We start from the raw sequence: 25,437 nt of genomic DNA, 5'->3' as shown, positions 1-25,437 counted from the left end.
AGCCCATGCCTTATACCATACACCAGAATAAACTCTAAGTGAATCAGAAGTCCAAAAAGTGAAAATATGAATTATGTACACATATCTGAAATTCAATAAATACATATAATTTTTAAAATTGTTTTAATTATTTTATTTCAATAGTTTTTGAGCTACAGGTGGCTTTTGGTTACATGGATAAGTTATTTTAATAACTGATTTCTGAGATTTTGGTGCACCTGTCACTGGAGCAGTGTACATTGTACTCAATATTTAGTCTTTTATCCTTCACCCACTTTCACTCTTCCCCCCTCTGCTGAGTCCCCAAAGTCCATTATATCATTCTTATGCCTTTGTATCCTCATAACTTAGCTCTCACTTATAAATGAGAACATAACGATGTTTGGTTTTCCATTCCAGAGTTACTTCATTTAGAATAATGGCCTCCAGCTCCATCCAAGTGGCAGCAAAGGTCATTATTCCATTCTGTTTTCTGGCTTAGTAGTATTCCATGGTGTATATATGCCACATTTTCTTTATCCACTTGTTGGTTGGTGGCCACTTAGGTTGGGCCCATATTTTTGCTATTATGAATTGTACTGCTATAAACATCCATGTGCATGTGTCCTTTTCATATAATGACTTGTTTTCCTTTGGGTGGATACCCAGTAGTGGGATTGCTGGATCAAATATTAGTTCTACATTTAGTTCTTTAAGGAATCTCCAAAATGTTTTCCATAATAGTTGAACTAGTTTACATTAAAGGAACTAGCTTTAATCTTTCTGAAGACTGTATTAAGAATGAGGCAAAGATCCCACAGTGTCTGTGCTGAAAATAGGTAAGAGAAAATTCACAAGATTTTTATATGATTCTGTGAAAGAAATCATTGGTTGCTAATAACAGTAATATCCTGGAGCTATCCAAAGCTTTGTATTTAACTATATATCTCATCCCTGCATAGGAGCCAGACTACCTTGATTTGTCACCATCATCTGTTAGACTTTTAACAAGGATAGAAACCATACTGCACAAAGCTGTATCATAGATCTCGGTGGAGTGGTATGTGAGGAGAGGTAGAAAAAATTTTCACACACACACAAAAAATGTGTCAAGAGAAAAGGTCTCTCCTTAATGTATCTTTCTGGCCCTTCGGAAGAGAAGGCAGATGTTCTAGTCTTTGAAATAATTTTGGGAAAATAAAAAACCTGAAGTTCTTAAAATGAAGAAAACTGTAAGTAGAAGAGAAGGGATATGGAAGAAGAAAGGGTATTTTGGTGTTTGGCAGTGTGGTATACTAATATAAACACCTTATCAACTTTGATGAATCTTGACCTTTTTGTTTTGAATAAGTATTTGGTTTTTGGTTTTTTGTTTACAAATTGAATTATTTAGTAAAAGAATATATTGTGTACTTAGATAGGGCCACTTTGTTCTGTTTAACAAGCCCTAGAAAATACTGTTTTACTGATCTGATAATCATCTCAAATACTACAGAAGCTGTATTTCTTGAGGCCATTTTATGTACTCTATGTTGCTGTATAAATTTAGCAGATTTTGGACCATTGTTATTATAAATTGTCCTGGAATGACATTTTATATCAAACTAACAGTTTGAATGATTCTTTCCATTTGTATTACAGAGAAATAAGCATTCTTAAAGAAAGAATTGATTGTTACTTATTTTATTGTTATCTAAACCATTCTTAAAGATTATTTTTGTTCTCTTAAAAATATTTAGTTATTAATGCTAACCACAGGAAGAAATTGTGACAAAAGTTTGTAGAAAGTAAAGAAATTATATGTTCACTATTGGGTACTATGCTTACTTACCTGGGTGACCATACCCCTAACTTCAGCATCATGAATATACCCACGTAACAAACCTGCTCATGTACCCCTGAATCTAAAAGTCGGAATTATTTTTAAAAATTATATAAATGTAACCCTATACTAAAATTCATCCCAATAAGAGTCTCTAGGGGTTAAGTTACTCTTTAATAATGAGTTATATTTACACTTTACTTTCTTGGAATTCATCCAGGAAATAAGAATAAAAAGAGGCACTCCTCACCCACTTTAGTCCCCTATGTATGAATGTATGAACTTACTTTCTCTGTTTTTCTCTCTCTTTCTTTTTTTTTTTTCTTTTGAGATAGAATCTTGCTATGTCGCCTAGGCTGGAGTGGTGTGATCAGGACTCACTGCAGCCTGGATCTCTTGGGCTCCAGTAATCTTCCCACCTCAGCCACCATAGTCACTGGAACTACAGGTGTACCCTTCCCCACCTAGCTGTTTGTGTGTGTGTGTGTGAGACAAGGGTCTCTTTACGTTGCCTAGGCTGGGCTGAAACCTCTGGGCTCAAGTGATCCTCCCATCTTGGCCTCCCAAAGTGCTGATATTACAGACATGAGCCACCACACCCAGTAGAACTTTTCTTATATGAGAATTTTTAAAGCTGTCGTATGGATAATAATAAACTTATTATTTGGTATCTAGTTTTAAAGCTAATTGCAGATTTAAAGCAGAAAATTAGAAGTAGAGAATGGGGCTGTAATGAGACTATTGAAGTTGACAGAGGAGTTGATAGAAAAACTACTAAAAAGCACATAAGAACTAAAAATACACAGCAGCCTAGAACTCTGCCCACTTAGATATATCTCAAGGACATCATATATTAAATACAACTTAGTATTCAGAGGCAGGACAATGTTAAATTGTTTTTATCCTTTTAGAACTAGTAGTGCTTTTATTACTAAGACATCTTGCATTTTTATATTGCTTTTCTATTTACAGAGCACTTTCACTTATACATTTTTAATCTTCATAATAACCTGGTTAACTTAGATGAGGCAGATACTCTTACTGTCATTTTACAGGTCTGGAAAGGTAATGAAACAGCCCATTGCAGAGCTAAGACTGAAATTTCTTGACACCAAGTGTTCTGCTGTTTTCACTATACCAGATTATCTCTGCAGCAGTGAATGATACAAATATCAATAAACCTTACTTTTTAAAGCACAATTTTATAAAAATGTGTAATATATTTTATGGTGCTTTTTATCCGAAGTTGGTTAAAAATTTTTTTGGTACTCAAAAGCGTATACCTTAAGTTACCAGAAAATCCAGATACGTAGAATGTTTCCGGAGTTTTCTTGTATTTTGACATCTCCATTCAGTCACCATGTCCTACTCATTTTCCCTTGAAACCTTATTCCTTGCTATTTTCACTGCTACCTCACTTCATTCCTCTGTTACTGTATAGTGTCCTTGTGTGCTTGCCTCCATTGTTTCCAACTGTCCTGTGAAAGAGTTCATTCCATTACTGTTGCCAGATTAATTTTTCTTAAGGATTACTTTTCCTTCCTTCCTTCCTTCCTTCCTTCCTCCCTCCCTCCCTCCCTCCCTCCCTCCTTCCTTCCGTTCTTGTTTTTGAGACAGTCTTACTAGGTCATCTAGTTGGAGTGCAGTGGTGCAGTCATGGCTCACTGCAGCCTTTAACTCCCAGGCCCAAGCAGTCCTCCCACCTCAGCCCTCTCAGGTAACTGGGACCAGAGGCATGCATCACCATGCCTGGCTAGTTGTATTTTTGTAGAGATGGAGGTCTCCGTCTGTTGCTCAGGCTGGTCTCGAACTTCTGGGCTCAAGTGATCCTCTCACCTCAGCATCCTAAAGTACTGGGATTACAGACGTGAGCCACTGTGTCTGGCTTTAAGTTCTGTTTTTATTACATCATTTGGCTTTTTCATACCATTCCATAGCTTCTTATGGCCTGAAGGACCAAATACATATTCTTGATTTTGACATTCAAGCCCTCCATTACTGGTGTCAAGTAACATGTGTGACCTTCATTTTTATGGCCCCCACATACCAGCTAAGAAAGGCTCATTGGATTTTCCTGCTTATTACATCTAATTTCTGTTTCTTTGTCTTTGCTCATTTTACTAATTTCCTTCTTCAAAAATGTTTAAAGTCATCTTCCCCAATACATTTTTAAAAATAGTATTTGGCTCTCAGCATTCATACCTGTACCAGCTGCCCTAACTTGTATATCTTCTTACAGTTCTTTGGGCACTGTAGTGTACTTGAAACAGCCCTGAATTTTTAATAAGAAAACTTATAAGAGATCTTGGATCAGCTACTTTATACCTTTGTGACTTTGATAAATCGTTGAATGCAGGAGCATTTCAATGACATTTTAGAAGAATAAGCTGCTTTGCAAAGGCTTTAGGCTAGAGTAGGGGTGAGAAAGTGAAGGCCATGAAGAAAAGGAGATACTGTCATGCCAAAGGGCATCTATGTAAAGGGATGTTTTGGGGTTTGTTTTAAGGCTGGAAGAGATTTTAAAGATCTACTTCATCTAGCACCTTTTCTGATTTTCAGTTTTTCTTCTGTAAGAATGAGACAAATATTTTTTTAAAATTCTAATTAGTTTATGTAACTGCTAAACATGTATTTTTTGGAGTAGTGTGAGAAGAGATTGTGCTTTTCAGCCCCTTTGCCTGCTATTCTGGGCTTAGCAAGGTTTGTTTGCTTATGTATTTGTTACTTACGTATTCGCTGTGGATTGAATTATGTCCCTTCAAAATTCATATGTTGAAGCTCTAACCCCCAGTGAGACTATAGCTGAAGATAGGGTTTTTAGGAGGCAATTAAGGTTAAATGAGGTCATAATGGTAGAGCCCTAATCCAATGACTGTTGTCCTATAAGAAGAGCAGAGAGATCTCTGTCACACACCACACCCCCACATTGTCCTGTGTGAGGCCACAGCAAGAAGGTAGCAGCCTGAAAGGCAAGAGAGCCCTCACCAGAAACCAAACCTGATCAAACCTTATTTTGGACTTCCAGCCTCCAGAACTGTGAGAAAATAAATTTCTGTTGTTTAAGCCTCCCGGTCTGTGGTATTTTGTTATGGCAGTCTGAGCAGACTAAGACAGTACGTAATATGTAGTTAGTTCTTTGGTAATTTTTATTCTAAGTATCAACTTAAAAGGCTTTTCAGGGTATTTGTGGAGGGTAGTGTTTCTAGTATTAGTGTATTTTCAGATATCGTTCTCTGATCATTTTACTTTATTTTCTTGGTTGGGTGTTAATACATTTTTGAACAATAATTTTTAAATATTTTGTATTATTTTTTGATGAGATTTGATTTTTGGCAATCTTGTTGCCTTATTTTCTGAGACCCTTTTAATATATATGATGTACTCATTTTATAATTAAAAAATAGCTTAACTTTCCAAGCTTGATTTTGCTTTGGTTTTGATGTCTTCGATTTACTGAAGGCTCCAGACATGGAACCTTAACATCCTCAGACAGCAACTTCTATGTTGCTTTATAGTGAGTGATACTGCAATTCAAATAAATGTGGACCGGGGTTTCTCAGCTGGCTCTAGTGGCTAAGGATTTCATTTCTTTTTGATACCCATATAAATAAGCTCAGCAAACTGAAATTCAAAATACATTTATTTGCTACATCTTTGTTTAATTATCTTTTTTTCAGTGATGGTTCTGTTCTGGGTAAATGGTACTAAACCTGTATAGCATCATTTAAAATTACTTTGGAAAGTTTCAACAGTTCTTGTATGAAGAAATAGACTTTAAATAAATCAGTAAATCAATCTCATAATTGTCATTCAGGGTATTATTTAGGATTATTGTTTAGCCTTTTGCATTACTGATTTTCCTTAAAGGGCTATCTGATGTACTCTTTTCAGCTAAATCTATTTGCCATACCACAGCTTGTAATTGCTTTACATTTGAAGAATATAAAGAATGACTTTATTACTAATCAGTAGCAAATTTGTCTTAGTATTTTTAACCTTAGGGTGGCCTTAACTTATGAATAAATGATTTAGATGGTAATACTCTCACTTCAGTTACAGACTGATGCAATAACTTAAAAAAAAATGTACTCAAGATTTTGCATTTCAAAAGTAATTTTTCAGAAATAGTAAATATAATTATGGTATTCTCATGAAATAATTAGAAGTCAACAGAATATCTGAATTGTATCTTCCTAGAGAGGATAGTAAGGATTATCACCTTCTCCCAGTTTTATTATCTTTTCTTAATACAGATTACCAGGCTATTGAGCATCTTATTTTCTTGAACCCTCAGGCTTATGAAGAGCAGAGCCAAATGGAGAAAGAGTTCTTCCTGTCAAAACAGCCCCAAGCAGTTTTTGAATTTGTAAATAAACGTGGCCTGGAAAATCCAGGCATCTAAAGACAATATTGTATTTCAGTTAAACTGGTCAGTTTTTCAAATAGTTGTTATAATGCGTGTGTTTTATTTTTTTGGTTGTACCTATGAGACTTTGTTCCACACAAAACTGATAAACACAGGAAAAGTGTCAAGAGGCAAAGGAGAAAAAAAGACAAGAGAGAGAGAGAAAACCAACGGAAATGGAGGTTAGATATAGTAATTGCCCTAATGAGAAATTTGCATGGGAGAAAAGTTGACAATAAGCACAACCTATGATATGGTGACACAAGAGAATGGTTACTAGTGAGTTCAGAGAAAAGTTTCCAAGTAGCCACCTCTGTCTCACATTAATATTCCCAAGGCATCAGTGAGCCAGGCTAAAAGCACAAGGACTAGTTCAGCAGTATAGAGGAAAAGGGGGTGAGAGGAGGCTTTAATATGATAGTAAGCTTAATCATTGAGAGATGTCACAACATTTAGAAGTATATTCTTTGTATAACATTATATAGTAACTTGGCATGGCAGAGAAGTAATTTGATATATTGCTAAGGCAGCTTTTTTCCCCCACTTATTAAATTAAAAAAACAATTACATGGAAAGCCCTATTGGTAAATCTTTAGTTAATTACAAATTGATGTCTCAAATATGACTTATCTCAGTGAAATAAGAAGCACAATAGTATTTTGGAAACTCAACTATTTATCACACAGGATTATCAAATGATCCAAAATATGTAACTAGTTTAGAATTAGGAAGTTCTATGAAAGTATAAAGACTATAAAATATTTTCTTGGCCTGAAAAAATTTGTAGCATAAAAAATGGATGTGAAGACATATTTGATATATGTCTTTCAAATGCTGTCTTTTATTTCAGGTGTTATCTTCTATTTGAATATTTTTTTGTTTTGCCTTTAGAGTCCTCATTCAGATTTCTTTTGCCTGAAAAGTAAGTAGCTTTCTGGTTTTTGAAGAGATAATATGCTTTTTGAAGCAAAAAATTTTTTTGATTATGTGAGGAGCATCCCTTTTAATTTTTTGAAGCAGTTGTAAGGATGTTTGTTGCTAAAAATAAGTCAGCTAGGAATTGCTAAAGAGTCTTAGCATCATGTGTTCTGACAAGGCATTGAAGAGATCTCAAGGACAATAATGCAGAAATCAAGCTGAGAAGGCTCTGATTAGATGGAACCTACTTGAGAATGTTTTATGAAGCTATATCAGGATCAATCTTCCTTGCACAGATAACAGGAAAGGCCAAAGTGACAGTATTCAAAACAAGATATATGTTTATTTTTTATTCATATAAAACTCATCTGGTGCCAGCAATTTTAGGCCAGTGTAGTGACTCCATGGATTATAGGAGCCACACTTTTCTTAAATCTTGGCATTCCAAGCTTCCACCATGATTTGCAGATTCTAGTTAGCAGATTCTGTTAATTTTGGAAAGTTTCTTCTAACTTTGGTTTTAATTTTGTTTTTCCATTGTTGAACTTAGAAATACAATTAAGTTTTATATGTTGATTTTATATCTTTTGACCTTGCTAAATTCTCACTTATTTATTCTAATAGTTGTTTTATACATTTCTTAGGATTTTATTTGCAGTCACATCATCTGCAAATGAAAAGAATTTTAGTTGTTTTAAATATTTATGCCCTTTGTTTTTCTTGCCTTCCTGCAACACCTCCAGTTAGGTCTTAACTGAAAGTGATGAGAAGAGAACATCTTTGTCTTGTTCTGTATCTTAGGAAGAAATACATATTTCATCCTTAAGTTTGATGTCACATATAGGGTTTCGGGTTTTGGTAGATGACTTTTATATCACATTGAATAATTTCTCTTTTATTCTTAGTTTGCCAAGAATTTTTGTTCTTGTTTTTTTGCTTTTACTAATCATGAATGGACACGATTATTTATAGTACTCGACTTTTACTATATGTTTATTGTCTGTTTCCTTCATAAGGCATTATTTCTGTCTTGTACACTATTGTATACTGAGACTCTACTACCTTATGCATAGTATGTAGTCAGTAAATAAATACATGCTACATGAATGAATTATTAAATCAGAGTTACTTGATCAGAAAAGATCTGACTCAAGAGAAAACTTGCCCTTTATTGCTGAATCTGCATAATCTGGCACTCTACTGCCACCTGGTGATAGTATATCTAAATTGCAATAAAAGCATCTCAGGCGATGAATAAACATGTGAGCTAAAAACTGCAAATGATTGGACTGATGTGACAATTATAATTTAAAAATATACATATACTCATGATATGTATCAGGTCTGCATTTGAGATTTAGCAAATGTATTTCACATTTAAAAGATGTTGAAATGTTTTCTGTTTTCCTGACTGCTAGGAAAGAATGAAGGATCAGTTAAATTACATGTTAAAAAAAATAGAATAAATTGGGAAAGTTGGCAGAAGTCGAGTAAGAGCAAAGGCATATTTTCTATATTTGAATTCCTGCTCTGTCGGCATTTTCTTGCTCTAAGGTGCCAACTAAATTTGAATTTTAACGAACAAGAATTTTTAACTTCTTAATATCTTGTATTAAATATTTAATATATTGCAAGAAAATCCAGCTTGTGGCCAAGAATGAAATTTAATGCTTGTTCTTAAAAATTCAATCCTTTGGCTACACAGAATTCACTGAGATTTAAGTGTAGAATGGAATGGGATTTCTGTTAGACAGTTTCTTGGAATGAAGTCATCTATCATCTACACTGTTATGATTACCACTACATATTTTCATTTCTTAGCCTCCCTCTGAAAAAACAGACCATGTGCCAAATATATGTTAAAGTTTTTAGAGATGCAATTCAAATATTAAAATTTTCTTTTTGTTGTTAAAATGGTCAATATTGTAAAATGTTGATAATTTTACATAAGGGTTAGCCCTTCTTATGATCAAAATACCCTGAGATGATAGTGTTGGAAGTACTATTTTAGTAATAAATATTATCATGTGGATAAGTTCCCTACAAGGCCCCACGATGGTAATGCCCCTAGATTTTGTCTTTAAAGAAAACTGCTGAGAGGCAATAATTTTTTTTTGTTTGTGTCCCATTTTTATTAATACATGGTAATTGATGGAGTTGCAGTGACTTGTAGCAGTAATGAGTTCTAAACATAATAATGCACTCTTTTCTAATAAGTGAGCACTGCTGGGGTTTAAAAGCATACTAAATCAGTTGCTTTAGTATGAATTTATTAGTTTTTTTCAGCATTAGCTTTAATAGTAGTTATTTACATAAGCGTACATCCCATTAACCGCCATCAGGGCTGGAAAACATGCTGAACTGTTCATATTTTCATATAATTATTGAACATAATGGTTTCATTTGCATTTCTAAACAGTGATGTTTCTGTCAGCCTTGGAAATAGTGTCTTTACGCAGTCCCTATTTCACATCCACTTATTTGACATCGTTAAATTTTATGCTAATGTGCTTCCCTAGAATATCATCAGTAGGACAGATGCTTGTGCTTTAATATACAAATCAGGGATGCTTTTCCATCCCCCAAATGGCAAAGGAAATTTTTAAAAATTCGCACTTTTAGATACAGAGCCTGTCTCTATATAAATAGGTTTATGAAATAAAACTTTCAGAATTAAATGTTATAATCTGATTGTCTCTTCAAAATGCTTCATTATGAGTAACTATATACCTGACTAGGTTTGGTTTTGTTGTCTTGAATGAAGAGGTGAATCTTGATAAATATCATGTTCCTTATGAATATTTAGAGTTCTGCTTCTAAAATGTTTATCTTGAGACGCAAGTTTTTCAGTGGCTTTGAATATGTCGGGCCACGGTGTTAGTTCTTAAAGTATTCTCTATGTTTTTGTTTCTTTAGTCACTTAACCCTGATTGTAATACCTTATGGCGGAAGCTGTTATGTTAATGTTCTTGGGCATCTTAGCTTTTTGTTTACATTTAAAAAATGTTTATTGTAAAATTATGAGTCACTTGGTTGGGGAGGCATGTCAAATGTGACAGCAGAACTAATGTGGAAGGACAGATTTATGGCAAAACTTTCTGCCTTTTGGAGCACTATCAGCTTGTCCATGTGCACTATTAGCTTTTGTTTCTTCAACACTTGTGGATGCTTTTGTGAATGCTGTCAGTCAGATGTCTGGAAAATTTTAAACATGAGCCACCAACTAAAGAATTGTTTTGAGAGTTGTTTCAGATCTTTTTGGCAGTGAGAGGGTGAACATGAAGTCACTGCCAGTTTTTGGTCTTTATGGTCGTCTTCCTTTCTTGTGTCTGACAGCTTAGGGCGGCATTTTACTGTTGACTCTTAATGGACCTGCAGTGCTAGAGCTGAGTCTGCACAGTTCAAAATGCAAGGTTGGCAGTCTAGAAAGATCGGGTAAAGAAGCAGCTTTGAGAGGAGTTCCTGCCCCAAATTACTTGCTAAAAATATATTAGAACTGATATAGCATAAAACTGATACAGCATAAAAGGATTATTTGGATAGAAGTGTTATTTGGCTTAGCAGGTCAGGAGGCAACAAAATTTTTGCAGTGACTTCTGTTTCTTGAGGAGTTGCCAGGAAAGAAATATGGTAAGGATTTTGAAGAAACTACTATAGAGGTGGAATTTCATAACTGTTTATTTTTATTCCAGATTTTTCATTTTTTCTCTATAATCTCTTAAAATAGTCTGACATTAGCACTTTTCACAGTGGTTGAATCTTCTGAACTATCATGTTGGAAACACTGGACATGCTCTTCTATGAAGGGAAAAATGTAGCCTTCATTGTTACCACATGTGTTGCCAGACCGGACATCATATGAAAGTTAAAAAAAAAATTCTGAAAATCCAGCCTCACTTAGAAGTGAGGCAATATTTTCATCTCTTTATAAAGCTATTTGTGATTGCATTCTTCACCAACAATTTTTTTTTGAGGCAGCGGGTGGTGGTAGGGGCGGTTTGCCACAAAACTGAAGAAACACATTCTGTCACCAAAAAATATCATTTACATTTTTTCTCCCTTTACAGATTTCTTCTTTTTCTGGAAAAACGTTTAACATTGAAATGAAAATTTCATTTGCCTTTTTAGTATTAAGGTGCCGTGATATTTAGTCTAACAACATGTCCCTGAATATCTCTGTTGCTGTAACACTTTACCACCTTCAAGACAGCAAAGGAGGTGTGTTTTAAGTGCTATGCTATTGGTTTTCAATCCTTGACCTCAGAGGGAAAAATAATTCTACATTATGTTTTATGATAGCTTCTCTGTATGTTTTTTGTAAAGTTAAATATTCTAGACAAAGTCAGGTATTATCCATAAGATATCAACCAATTGGGAGAACTTTACCTGCTTGGTTATATTTATTTCCTCTTTTATAACCAGGGAAACACAATTACCACCTCTTTTTTAGAGGTGATGAAAGTACTTAGAAATAAACCTCCAGCACCCTTAGATGCCTGAGCTCCACCTGTTCTACAAGGCTGTGGGGACTCTTTGGCATCCTCTGTGTTGCATCTTTTCACGGAAACTTTAATTTGAATATTTGACTTTTCACCAAATATATTCTTTATTTTTTCCATTGTTAGGATAATTACCCTTAGAATTCTGTAGCTTCTGGAGATATTTACAAATATGTATCTGTTAATTTTTCCTTAACTCTACGCCTAGTGCTAGTATTTAAGGACATGGGAGATTAGGGACTACTTGATAATTAATGCCTTACTCAATTAAAAAAATTTAACGTGTTTTCCTGACTTTAAAAACAATGCATGTTTATTATGGAATATTTTAGAATAATATAGAATATTGCTTCATTCCAAAATCATCAGTGTGTGTGGCATATTCATGTTTTTCACTTAATCATCACTGTAATAGCTAGATGAATACCAGTAGGTCTCGTTTGACATTACAGTGAAAGTTAGTTGTTTTCAGATCTCTTGCCTTGAATTTTGTATCAATTATATTTTATTTAAGGCAGAATATTAAATATCTCTTTAAAATACAATGGAAAAAAGCAGCCAAAAAAAGTTTAATGCCATATATTTAAAATAATTCTTGCTAGTTTGATTGTGAAAGTTCTCTGCTCGGTTTTGTGGTTAAATGATTAGGTCTTTCCAGTGGGGACGGGAAGAAGGACCGAAAAGAAAGTGAAATGTAAAATTGAGGTGACTTAAGGGGAAATGTTGGGAATAGAAAATTTCCATGGAGTTCATTTAGTGTTTCAACACCTGTGCTCTGCTAAGGCAGGTAAAGAACTCTGTATTGTGTACAAATCACTGACCTCGCTGAAATTCTAGTTTCTTCTCTGCAAAATGAGGAGTAAATAATAGTACTCATTCCAGCAGGTTTATTGTGGAGATTAAATGAAAGAATGCATATTAAATGCTTTGTACCATGACTGAGCACATTAGAATCATTCAAAAAGTGTTATTTATTTTCTGTCATTCACTCTCCAGAGGTATGCAAAGCTAAAGTGACCCTGCATCTTTACTTTTTTTCTTCCCATCTTCTAGTTCCTTGCTATTACAAGCTGAGTCTATGGGTTTGCAATGTCAGCATCACCAACAACATAGGGAGCTTCTTAGAAATGCAGATGCTTAGGCCTCATGCTAGACTTCACTTTTTCAGAATCTGTGTTTTAATAAGATCCCCAGGTGATCTGTACATTAAAGCACTGTTTGTACTCATTTCTTGCAAAAAACAATGTAAAAGACATGGGCAGTAGAGAAATATATGCTTTCGCTTTTGCTTTCTTTTCTAAGATCTCACAAATTTGTAGCTTTGGACAATGATGGAATGTGGAGTCTATTCTATTAACATACATATTACTGCTATTATTACTATTATCATAGCTTTATATTTGCTGCTATATTAACATAGCATAATATTATTAATGTCAGTGGATTATCCTGAAATTGTCAGAAGTGTGGTTCAAAGCTTCTATATGCATATTGATTTTCACCTACTTGTATCAGCTATTGAGAAAGAGGTATTAAGATCTCTGAGTATAATATATTTGTGGATTTATCTATTCTCTTCACAGTTCTGTCTTCTTATATTTTGAAATTCCATTTTTAGATGCACAAAGTTTGAGATTATTGTCTTCTCCTAATGAATTGACCCCTTTATCATTATGAAATGACCTTGTTTATTCCTGGTAATATTCTTTGCCCTAAAATCTATATTACCTAATGTTTATTGACCTACTCTAGCTTCTTTTGATCCATGTTATTATGGTGTATCTTTTTATATGCTATAACTTTCAAACTCATTGTGCCTTTGTATTTAATGTGCATTTTTTATAGCCAGATCATATGTGGTTCTTGCTTTTTATTCCAATCTGACATCTATACTTTTAATTTGGATATTTAGAACACTTACATTTTGTTTGATTGTTGATACAGTTAGGTTTGAGTTTGTTTTACAGTTTGTTCCATTTGACCTTTGTTCCTCTTTTCCTTTTTTTCTGTGTTCTCTTGGATCAATTGAATATTTTAGAATTTCTATTTTATCTCTTTTGTCGGCTTATTAGCTGTGACTTTGTTCTGTATTTAGTGGTTGCTGTAAGGTGTGTCTATACACTTTTAACAAATCAACCTTCCAGTGATGGCTTATACGACTTTAGCTACTTTATTATACTATAACACTATTTTTCTCTTTTTGATCATTGTGCTATTATCAAGATACATTTTAATTTTATACCCACGTTGTATTTTTATTCTTGTTAAATAATTATCTTGTAAGGAGATATTTATTTATTTATTTATTTATTGAGACAGAGTCTTGCTCAGTCTCCCAGGCTGGAGTGCAGTGGCGTGATATTGGCTCATTGCAACCTCCGCCTCCTGGGTTCAAGCGATTTTCCTGCCTCAGCCTCCCAAATAGCTGGGACTACAGGCATCCACCACAATGGCACAGCTAAGTTTTGTATTTCTAGTAGAGACAAGTTTCACCATATTGGCCAGGCTTGTCTCGAATTCCTGACCTCAAGTGATTCACCCACCTCGTCTCCCAAAGTGCTGGGGTTACAGGCGTGAGCCACCATGCCTGACCTTGTAAGGATATTTAAATAAGGAAAATAAATTTACTTCCTGTGCTCTGCATGACTTCGTATAGTCCACATTTTTGTTATTCCTTCCTTCTATCTGGCAGACTTTCATTAATAGTTATTGTAGTTTTGAATTCATTGTCTTTGAATTTACAAAAATGTTTTTATTTTGCAAGTTGTATTTTTCTGTTCAATTTTTTAAAATATGTTTCTCCACTGTTGTGATACTGTCATTTCTACCAATGAATGGGGTTACCCTTTGTTCTACTGACCACCTTCCTTTTTGCCTCAAGATACAGCCCATCCACTGTCTTCTGTATCTGGAAATTATTGGGTAACATCTCATAATGCTGACAAGTACTCAGGTTATCATGATGGCAGGTGGAGATTGAGGACCACAGTGTTAAGTTGTCAGCTAAACATGAGCTCAGATTGATGTCTTCAATGCCAATTAATTTAGACATGGATTATTTTAGCTTTCTTGCCTTTCTTGTCTATAACTTCTCATTCAGTGAGAACCCTGCCTCCCAACTTCTGCCATCTATTTAATTGCTCAGTCCCAGTATAGATTTATAGTGATTTTAGAATTATTAACTCATATTCCCATGGGAAACAACTTATAAACTACAGTGCTAATGTATACTTCCTTCTACCTTTAGTCTTACTCTCTATCACCATTCATTTTTAAAGTTAACTTAGGTAAACAGCTTTCCTCCCCTCTTTCAATGAGGTTATTACATACCATACATTTGTAATATAGCTAGTAGTTTGTATTCCATTCTAGAATCCTCCAGTCTCCTAAATGATTTTAAAAATATTTTCCTACGCTAAGATTTACTTTTTTGCTGTAAAGTTGTGTTTTGACAAATGCAAAGTGTTATGTATTCACCATACAGTATCATACAGAACTAATCTACCAGCTTACAATATATTCTGTGCTTCACCTATTTAACTCTGCTCTCCCCAAGCCTTAATCAACCTCTGATTTATTTGGAATCTGTATAGTTTTTGCCTTTTGCAGAATGGTGTATAAGTGGAATCATACAGTGTTTAGCCTTTTCAGACTGGCTTTTTAAAGTTAACAATATGCATTTAAAATTCATCTATATTTTTTCATTGCCTAATATTTCATTTGTTTTTAAGAGTGAATAATAGTCTATTATATGGATATACCATAGTTTGTTAATCTACTTTTTTTAACTTTTAATTTTTGTAGTACATTAGTAGGTATATATGTTTATGGGGTACATCAGATATTTTGATATAAGCATGCAGTGTATAATAATCCACTCATTTATTAAAGCACATCTTGGTTGCTTTTGGCTTTTGGTAATTATGAAAGAGCTACTATAAGCATTCATGTGTAAGTTTTTGTGTGGACATAAGTTTTCAAATCAGTTAGGTAAATACCTAGGAGCATGATAGCAGGAGTGTATGGTAACACTGTATTTAGCTTTGTAAGATACTGTAAAATTTTGATTGAGATTGTGTTGAATGTATATATCAATTAGGGAGAATTGAATTTAATATTGAGCTTTGCAATTCATGAATGTGGTACATCTCTCAAGTTATTTAGATGTAAAAAGTTTCTTCTGTGTTTTGTAGTTTTCTGTTTGCAGATCATGCATCTGTTGTCATACTTTTTTTTTTTTTTTTTTTTTTTTGTAGTTTTTGAAGATTTCAGACCCCAAATTTTCATTTCTGGTATAAAGGAATAAAGTGTCCAATGACTGCTAAACTCATTTTTTTAGTTTTATCAGGTTTTTTTTTGTAGATTCTTTGCAGTGTTTATGTGAGCAATCGTGTTATCTGTAAATAAGGACAGTTTCATCTTTTCCTTTCTAATCTGTATGCTTTTTATTTCTTTTTCTTGCCATGTTGCACTAACTAGAACTTCCAGTACAATGCTGAGTAAAAGCTGTGGTAAAGGGCTTCCTCTTCTTGTTCTGGATCTTAGTAGAAAAGCAAATTACTCTCTTACCATTAAGTGTGATTTTTAGCTATAAGTTTAACATAGATACCTTTATTTAGGTTAAGGAAGTTCTTTTCTATTCCTAGTGTGCTGATAGTTTTTAGTTACAAATGGATGTTGAATTTTCTAGAAAGCTCTTTTTGTGTCAGTTGATGTGATCGTATAGTTTTGCTAATGATTAATTTTTGAATATTAACCAGCTTTGCATTTCTGGGCTGAAGCCCACTTGATGTGAAATATTATCCTTTTATGTGTTACTGGATTTTATTAGTTAATATATTGTTAAGAATTTTTGCTTAATGAGAGACAGTCATTAGTTTTCTTGGAATGACTTCATCTAGTTTTGTAGCATCGTAGTGCTGGCCTGAAGGAATGAGTTGGGAAGCATTTCCCTCTCTTCAATTTCCTGCAAGAGTTTGTATAGAATGAGTTTTAATCTCTTCTCTTAAATGTGTGTTAAAATTTACTAAGAAGCTCTCTGAGCCTGGAGTGAGTTTTTTCCCCTGTCGGAAGCATTTTTAACTACAAATTCGATTTCTTATAGGCCCTATATGGAATTAATCCATATGGAACCACTCAGATTACTCATTTCTTCTTGAGTAAGCTTTGGTAGTTTGTCTTTCAAGGAATTTTTAAAATTTTATCATTGTTTTTATTTATATGTCTCAAGTTGGAGTAATAGAGGAATTTAAGAATTAACTGAATTGGCTCATTAAATTATATCAATTTTAACTAACTTGCAATAAAAACAGCAAATTTCTTTCTAACTTAAAAAAGGAATATGTCAAACTTAGTTGTTTTCTCCTTATGGAGGAATGGCTGTTTGTCATTATAATTGACTTGAGGAAGACATTGTTCTTAAGATGCTAAAGTAATTTATTTTTATTTATTTTAGCAACTTACAGATAATTCGACTGTCTGGAACCTATAAATTTTTTTTGTTTGTTTTCTTGACAGGGTCTTGCTTTGTCACCCAGACTGAAGTGCAATGGCACAATCATGACTCACTGTAACTCGAGCTCATTGGCTCAAGCAATCCTCTCGCCTCAGCCTCCCAAGTAGCTAGGACTACAGTTGGCGTGTCACCACATCTGACTAATTTAAATTTTTTTGTGTGGAAAGAAAGGTCTCGCTGTGTTGCCCAGGCTGATTGAACTTTTGGGCTCAAACAGTATCCCCCTTGGCCTCAACGTGCTGGGATCCGCACCTGGTCCATGAAGATTTTTAATAGCTAATTATTACCAAGTTTTTGCAAACTAACTTGGGAGACTGTGTGACCAGTGTGAATATATTTATTTAGGATTGCAGAGCAGAATTTGCAGCTGTGTGAATCTAGAATATATATTACTGATTATTTGTATACAAACATAAAATTGTGAATTATTTATAATAAATTTTATGTTAATTGAGCAGTTCTCCCCCTTTTTATAATGTACAGCATTGCGAAATGAACTTTATTTATAGTTTAAGTTCACAGAAGAATCCCTGTTTTCAAAGCCAAATTGGAGTGAGCTTTCTTATCCACCTAGGCTTCCTTAGTAGTGCCAGAATTGAATCACAGTCTGTATGGTAGATTTGGTCCCAGTTCTTTTTCTGCTTCCTATATCAAATTTTCCATATGGCTTTGAAGATACATATATCTACCCTTGTGTTGACTTTGAGTATAGTCAAGTAACTTACCCTGACCAAACAGAATAAGGCTGAAGTGATAGCTAATATGCTGTTTTCAAACCTGTGCTTTAACGGGACGCATTGAGTGTTTCTGCTTGCCCTCTTGCTTTTCTGTCATCATCATGAGAAATATACTCAGGAAAAGAATGAAGAGTCTGAAACTAATCCACCCCCTAGCTGCCCACTGTAGATATGTGCCATATATTATCAGTACCCCAAAGCTCCCCTTGTACCTCCTTTGAATCACTACCACCCTCCAACGGTGGCTTTCCTGACTTACGAACCACAGATTACATTTTACCCTCTTCCCTTTCACATTCTCAGTGTTTGGCAGAAATTCTGAGGGAAAATTAGCCTTATGCTAGAGGCTGCCCAGATCTACCAAAAGCACCCTTAGTTTTTATACACTATCTTATGATGAAAAGATAACGTTTTAAGACAGTAAACAATGCCTAGGTTTAGTTTATAAAAATTACTAGAATCACCTTACAGTAATTCCTAAGGTCTTGGCATTTTTAGCCTGCTATTCTACCTCTTCTGTGAGAATACTCTAATTAGGAATTCAAATTGTGACTATGAATTCTTGTAAGCCATTGAATAGGCATGACGTTCTTCACTCTAAAATACTTAGCTTTCCAAGGCAGGAGAGAATACTAATGAGTGTTTAAATAAAAAAATGCCTTGGTTACATATCAATTAACCAGATTTCTATTTTCTCTTTAGGTTTAACTTTCTACTACCTCAGTGTAACCTTGTACAAAAGCATTCCATGTAGAGTACCTCCTTTTTTGAACTACTTCACTTTCTTACAGAGTAAGCCATCTGCTTTCTAAAGCATTGAGACAAGAAACAGACTCAATGAAAGACATACTATGAAGCCGTGTAGTATAGTGGTGGAAAAAAGTACAAGACATACTTAAATTCAATGCAACTATATATTCCTTTTTAGCTGCATGAACTTTATCAAATTACTTTTTTAAGCCACAGTTTATCCCTTTATGGTCTGTGGATATGTAACAGCTTCGACCTTATACAGTTGAGATTATATGCTATAACAAATGTAGAGGCTTTGCACAGTGCCTGGTGCAGAGTAAGCACTCAGAAAGAGCTCCTTGACATTATCATTATCAAAATTATTACTGTTAATATTAAATATTTTACTGGGAATAGAAAAATCTAAGCAATTTTTGAAGGCCTGAGTGAGAAAAAAACTACTTATTCTTTCTCCGTGGTTCTGTATGTTTTAAAGTTTAATATTCTTTAGTTGATTATTGCTAAGACCTTGAAACACCTTTTTTCCCTTCAAATCTCTGTTAATCTTCAAGTTAAAATTTTCTGTTTATATGCGTTCTTGAAAGTGTGTGTATTCATTTCCTATTACAGTATCAATTACCACAAACTTAGTGGCTTAACACAAAAGAAATTCTTATCTTACAGTTCTGGTGGTCAGAAATCCAAAATCAATCTCAGTGGGTTAAAATCAAGGTGTCAGCAAAGCTGTTACCCTTCTGGAGGCTCTAGGGAAGATGTCTGGTTTGAAAATTCCTTTCTGTCTTCTTCAGGCTGCCCATATTCCTTGGCTCCTGGCTCTGTATCACTTCAACATCTAACATTGTCACATCTCCTTTTCTGACTCTCTTTTCTTCTTATTATAAGGACTCCTGTGATTACATTGGGCTTACCTGGATAATCTTCTCATTCCTAATTTAATCACATCTGCAAAGTCCCTTTAGCCAAGTAATGTAGCATATTTGCAGGTTTTGGGGATTAGCATGTAGACTTCTGTGGGTGTACTGTTACTCTGCTTACCTACCACAGTCTGCCTTCTGGCCCCCAGAGATTTATGTCTGTTCCACATGCAAATATATTCACCCCATCCCAACATTCCCAAAGTTTAATGCTGCATTCCCATTGCAGCATCGTTTCAATGTCCAACATCTCTTTTAAATCTTATCAGCTCAAAAGTTTCAAACCTTATGAATTCAATCATCTAGATTAGGCATGGGTGAGAGTCTGAGAGTGATCTTTCCTAAGGTACAGTTCCTATCTATCTGTGAAGTTCTGAAATTCAGACAAGTTATTTGCTCCCAAAATGGTGGGACAACGACGGGATAGAAATTATAAGCATTCCCGTTCAAAAAAGGAGAAAATAGGAGAAATGGAGTTACCTGTTGCAGTCAATTTCATAATCCAGCCTGGGAAAAACATCCTCTGTAATTTGAGGCTCCACCCTTGTGGGCTCAGGGCTCTGACCTTTAGATCATCCTTCCTTTTTCATGAAAGGTGGCACATGTTTGTGGCTGAGCAGTGTCATCAGCCCGTTTCCTGCCTGTGGTATTTTGGGAGTCTGAGAGTCTTTTTTGAAATTTTATTTAAAATTTTGTCTTCTCTTTCCTCCTTTCAATTTAAGCTGTCAGTGTTTCTGTTTATGTAATGTTCTGAAGAACCTTTGGGGCCGAGTACAGTGGCTCATGCCTGTAAATCCCGGTGCTTTGGGAGGCCAAGGTGGGAGGATCACTTGAGGCCAGGAGTTTGAGACCAGCTTGGACAACATAGTGAAACCCTGTCTCTACAAAAAAGCTTTCTTTTTAAGAACCTTGTAGATTTTCTGTGTATGTTGGGGATTCATTTTTTTTTTTTTTTTTTTTTTTTGATAAGAGGCTCTTCCATAAATCTTTCCTGGATGATCAAAGGCAATTACAACCTTACACACACACATACACAAAATACACTACTTAGAGGAAAGCAACTGCCCAACCTTGGACTAGTAGTCATCCTTGTTATTGATCCTTGTAGCCAAGGATTATTATCTCAAAACAATTACGTAATCCTGCTCATTTTTCCTTTAAAAATCTTTTTTCCTTTACCTCTGTGAATATGCACATAGTTTACTGTGACATGTGTATTCCCATTGCAATGCCCTATTCCCAAATATATATCATTTTCTTTTAGAGAGCCTCTTTCTGTTACTTAAGTTGACAAGTGGTGTCAGAAGTGGAATCTGAAAGAAGGTCACAATCAGTGTTTTCCTGTGTTTTTACTGAATTTTTGACCGTGAGTTGCTTGTGTGCTTTGTGATTTTATCTTTTGGAATTTTTTGAGGCTTGTGATTAAGGTAGGTTTATCCAAAGTAGATTTGAGTTTTTTTCGTGTACCTTGTGGATGCTGTCATGTGGTAATCTCTGTAATCTAGATTGTCATCTTGTACCATCTAAGTAGTATAAATTTTACCTGAAAATATACAAGAAGAAAGTCTCATGATAACAAATTCTTAGGGTGATTTGCGTAGCCACTTTAGTTTTTCGTTTTCTTACCATAGTATCTGTAAATGTAATACAGATGGAGTGAAGAATTGCGAGAAACAAAGCCTGCTCAGCTAAATCTCTCTCTTTTTTGTGTGCCAAAGCATATAAACATGTGTTCCATAAGGGAAGGCGCTGTGATAAGACAGCAGAAAATCTTGGGCCTGGTGGGAGAAGAGGATTAGGTATTAGCTTTAAGTTTTGATTATCTTAATAAAAACATCAAGGAATGTTATAAAACACAAATCAGAAAACCTCCTAGAACTAAGTGAGTTTAATACTATTACAGGATCCAGGGCTGGGCGTGGTGGCTCATGCCTGTAATCCCAGCACTTTGGGAGGCCGAGGTGGGTGGATCACAAGGTCAGGAGTTCAAGACCAGCCTGGCCAACATGATGAAATCCTATCTCTATTAAAAATATAAAATTTGGCCAGGTGTGGTGGCGGGCATCTGTAATCCCAGCTACTCAGGAGGCTGAGTCAGGAGAATTGCTTGAAAACAGAAGGCAGAGGTTGCAGTGAGCTGAGATCATGCCACTGCACTCCAGCCTGGGCAAAAGAGGGAAACTCTGTCTCATAAAAAAAATTAAATAATAATAATAATAATAAGATAGGATCTAAGAAAAGCATACAAATATCACAAGGAAAAATTGGAAACTGAAATTTTAAAAATAGCACTATTTATGATACTTTACCTCAAAATGAAACAGGTATTAAATAGACACAGAATCTGTATGCTGAAAGCTACAAAATACTTATGAAAGAAGTGAACAGATTGACCATATTTGTGGAGTAGAGGATTCAACATAGTGAAGATGTTAATTATTCTGGATTGGTAAGGAGATCCCAGTCAAAATTCTAGCAAGATTCTTTGCAGCTATTCACAAGATGATTCTAAAATCTATGTGGAAAGTTAAAGGAGCTAGAATGCTAAAACAATTTTTTAAAAGATGAAAAAAGAAAACTCACCAACCAATTGTAAGGCATACTGTAACACTACAGTAATCCAGTACAGTACTGGTGAAAGAACAGATCCAAAGATTAATGGAGCAAAACTGAGATTCCAGAACTGGACCCATGCAAATATGGTCAGTGGTTTTGACAAAATTGCAGTGGTGACCTGGGTTATGGAATATTTTCTGATATGATACCAAAAGTATGATACATAAAAGAAAAAACATGATTAATTGGATTTTAGTTTTAAAAGTTTTATCTTTGAAAGACATTGTTAAAGAGAATGGGGGAAAAAAAAACTATTCTACCATAGGCTGGGGAAAAAGAATTTTGCAAATTAATATTCAGAGGTATATTCAGAGTATCTAAAGAAGTCTGAAAACTCAACAATAAGAAAACAATCTAACAAAAAGGCAAAGGTTTTAAGTGATACTTCACCAGGGACAGCATAGATATGGCAATAAACACATGAAAATATATCCAAAATCTTTACTCATTAGGGAAATGCAAATGAAAACTACAGTGAGATAGTATTATCTTACACACCTTCTAGAATAGGTAAAGCAAAAAACAATATTGACAATATTATTTGCTGTCAGGGATGCAGAGGAACTGAAATTCTCATATGTTGCTCATGGCATACATATACAAAATGGTATAGCGTTTTAATAAAACATTTGACAGTTTCTTATAAAAGTTAAACTTATTTTTTTAACTCAGCAATCCCACTCCTAGGCATTCATCCTACCGAAATGAAAAGTTATGATCACACAACATACTGTAGAAACATGTATGTAGCAGCACTATGCATAACTGCCAACAACTAAAACAACTCAAATGTCTTTCAGTGAGTGAATGAATACAAACTGGTAGATCCCTTGTTTCTGATAAGTATGTCCCATTAGAATTTATCATACCATTTTTCACTCGTGTGTAATGTGTTCTTTGCCTTTTCAGTGTATGTGTCTAAATGTAGTTTTGTTTTCTTTATGGGGGTTTCCTGAGCTTTTTGAACATAAACATTTATATATTTCCACTATTTGAAGTAATTTCAGCTGTTATTTCTTTCAGTATATTTTCCAACTTTTTATTTTGCTTTTTTCACACTGGGATTCCAATTTTTATATATATGTGTGTGTGTGTGTGTGTGTGTGTGTGTGTGTGTGTATGTATCTGCTAATATTGTTGCAAAATTCATTGAATCTGTTTATTTTTAAAATCCTTTGTCTGTTTCTTAGATTAGGTGATGCATATTGATCTGTCTTAAAGCTTACTGACTCAATCTTCTGACATCTCCAATTTTCTTTTTAAAACTTTGTCAGTGAAATTTTTCACTTCAGATACTGAGTTTTTCAATTTTAAAATATCCATTTTATTATTTTTATAGTTTCTCTTTTTCTGTTCAGATTTTCTTAATCTGTTTATTCTTTATGAATATAATTATAGTAGCTATTTTTAATCCCTTTTAGATAACTCCAAAATCTGGGTTATTTTTTTTGTTGTTGTTTTTTATTTTTTAAATTCTGCTACCATTTACTGATCACTTGTACCAGTCATTGTCCCAAGCGATTTATAGAAATAAACCCATTTAATCCTTACATGTGGGTCAGGAGCTATTATCATCTCCATCGTACAGATAAGTAAGGAGGTACAGAGAGGAGTATTCTTTCCTGACAACAGTTAATGAATGTGGTTTCTTACGTATTTGTTAAAACAGCTGCCATTTTTTATTTGTTTGTTTGTTTAGAGGCAGAGTCTTACTATGTTGCCCCTGCTGGCCTTAAACTCCTGTGCTCAAGTGATCCTCCCACCTCAGCCTCTCAAGTAGCTGAGACTACAGGCATGTACTACTGTACTCAGCTCACTTTATTTATTTATTTTTTTTTTTAAAGAAAAGTAATGGAGTCAAAAGGTCCACTATTAAAACAAACAAAAAATTCCCTGGGTTAAAAAAACAAAAACAAAAAATCCTTAGCATCAGAGTCCACTGGGTTAAAAATAATGAGAATCAAAAATCCCTGCTCATAACATCCTCCTTCTAGAATGGTTGGAAGATCAGAGCATTTTTATAACAAAGTCAAAATAGCCAGCTGAAAAAGAACAATCTGGGTCATTTTATGCTTAGTTTCCATTGATTTCCTTCAGGGGTCACATTTTCTTGTAGTTTGGAATATCACCTCCATATTATGAATGACATATTGTAGACAGTTTTTATTCTGTTGTAGTCCTCTGAGGAGGATTTTCTTGTTTTGTCTTGTTTGTTTTTAAGAGGCGGGGTCTTGATATGTCACCCTGGCAGCTCAAGCAATCCTCCTGCCTCAGCTTCCCGAGTAGCTGGGACTACAGCTGTGTGCCACCACTCCCAGCTACTTAAAAAAAATTTTCTTTTTAGAGATGGGGTCTCACTATGTTGCTCAGGTCGATCTTGAACTTGTGGCCTCAGGCAATCCTCCTGCCTCAGCCTCCTGAGTAGCTGTGATTATAGGCGCAAACCACAGTGTCAGGCCTCTGAGGAGTTTTGAATTTTGTTTTGTTTTGCCTGAATGAAGACTCCAAACTCTGTTTTCTGAGATTGGGCAGTAGCTGAAATCTTTTCTTAGTTCATTTAGTCCTAATTGAGCTGCCTGGAGACTTCTCTGTGTATGTATATGCCAGACAGAGATTTAGACAGAATTTAATATGTAGGATTTGTGCAGTTCCTTTCTCCTTCCTTCAGTATTCCTCGTCAGTTTCCATCTGACGTTGTCATCCTTAACTCTGTTCTCTGATTTAACAACAGATAAGACTATTTTTATCGGAGATTTAGCCTTTCTTCTCAGGATTGACTGAGGCCTACACTCAGGCAAAAAGTCATAAGAACAGAAAATTCACCCACTGTCAGTCCCTCCTAGTTGGCAACTCCCCTCCCATTTTTCCTGTTTCTGGCTCATCTCCAGCGATTTTAGATAGTTGTGGGTTTATTTATTTATTTATAGAGTTTTTATGTCTAGAGCTCTAAGTTGTTTTTCATGGGAGGATTGGTCAAATATTGTGAGACAACTTCATCATTGCAGGAAGTTGGACTCCTTTTACTTTTCTTTTGATTTGTGTCCTATCTGTAGTAACACATCCTCTTTTTGCCTTATACTGGTAATAAATATTCCCCCCTTTTTTTGCATCTAATCAGTCTCTGATTTTTCCCCTTTTTCATCAGTCTTGTAGAGTATTATCAGTTTTATTTATATTCAAAAAGCCTTCTTTTGATTTTCTTACTTTTCCTTCACGTTTGTTTTTTACTTTTTTGATATATGCTCTAGTATTTATTTCCTTCCTTCCATTTACTTTGGG

General features: G+C 34.6%; 1 protein-coding gene across 3 annotated transcripts in view; it reads left to right on the top strand.

Annotated features, from left to right (window-relative positions):
• The window catches only part of KIAA1328 (KIAA1328 ortholog), a 396,284-nt gene that overhangs the window by 65,358 nt on the left and 305,489 nt on the right, over positions 1–25,437 (top strand). The gene's annotated exons all lie outside the window — the stretch shown is intronic.

Source organism: Mandrillus leucophaeus, unplaced genomic scaffold, assembly GCF_000951045.1.
Source record: "Mandrillus leucophaeus isolate KB7577 unplaced genomic scaffold, Mleu.le_1.0 Scaffold294, whole genome shotgun sequence".
NCBI classification, from domain to species: domain Eukaryota; kingdom Metazoa; phylum Chordata; class Mammalia; order Primates; family Cercopithecidae; genus Mandrillus; species Mandrillus leucophaeus.
This window is presented reverse-complemented; position numbering and strand designations above follow the sequence as displayed.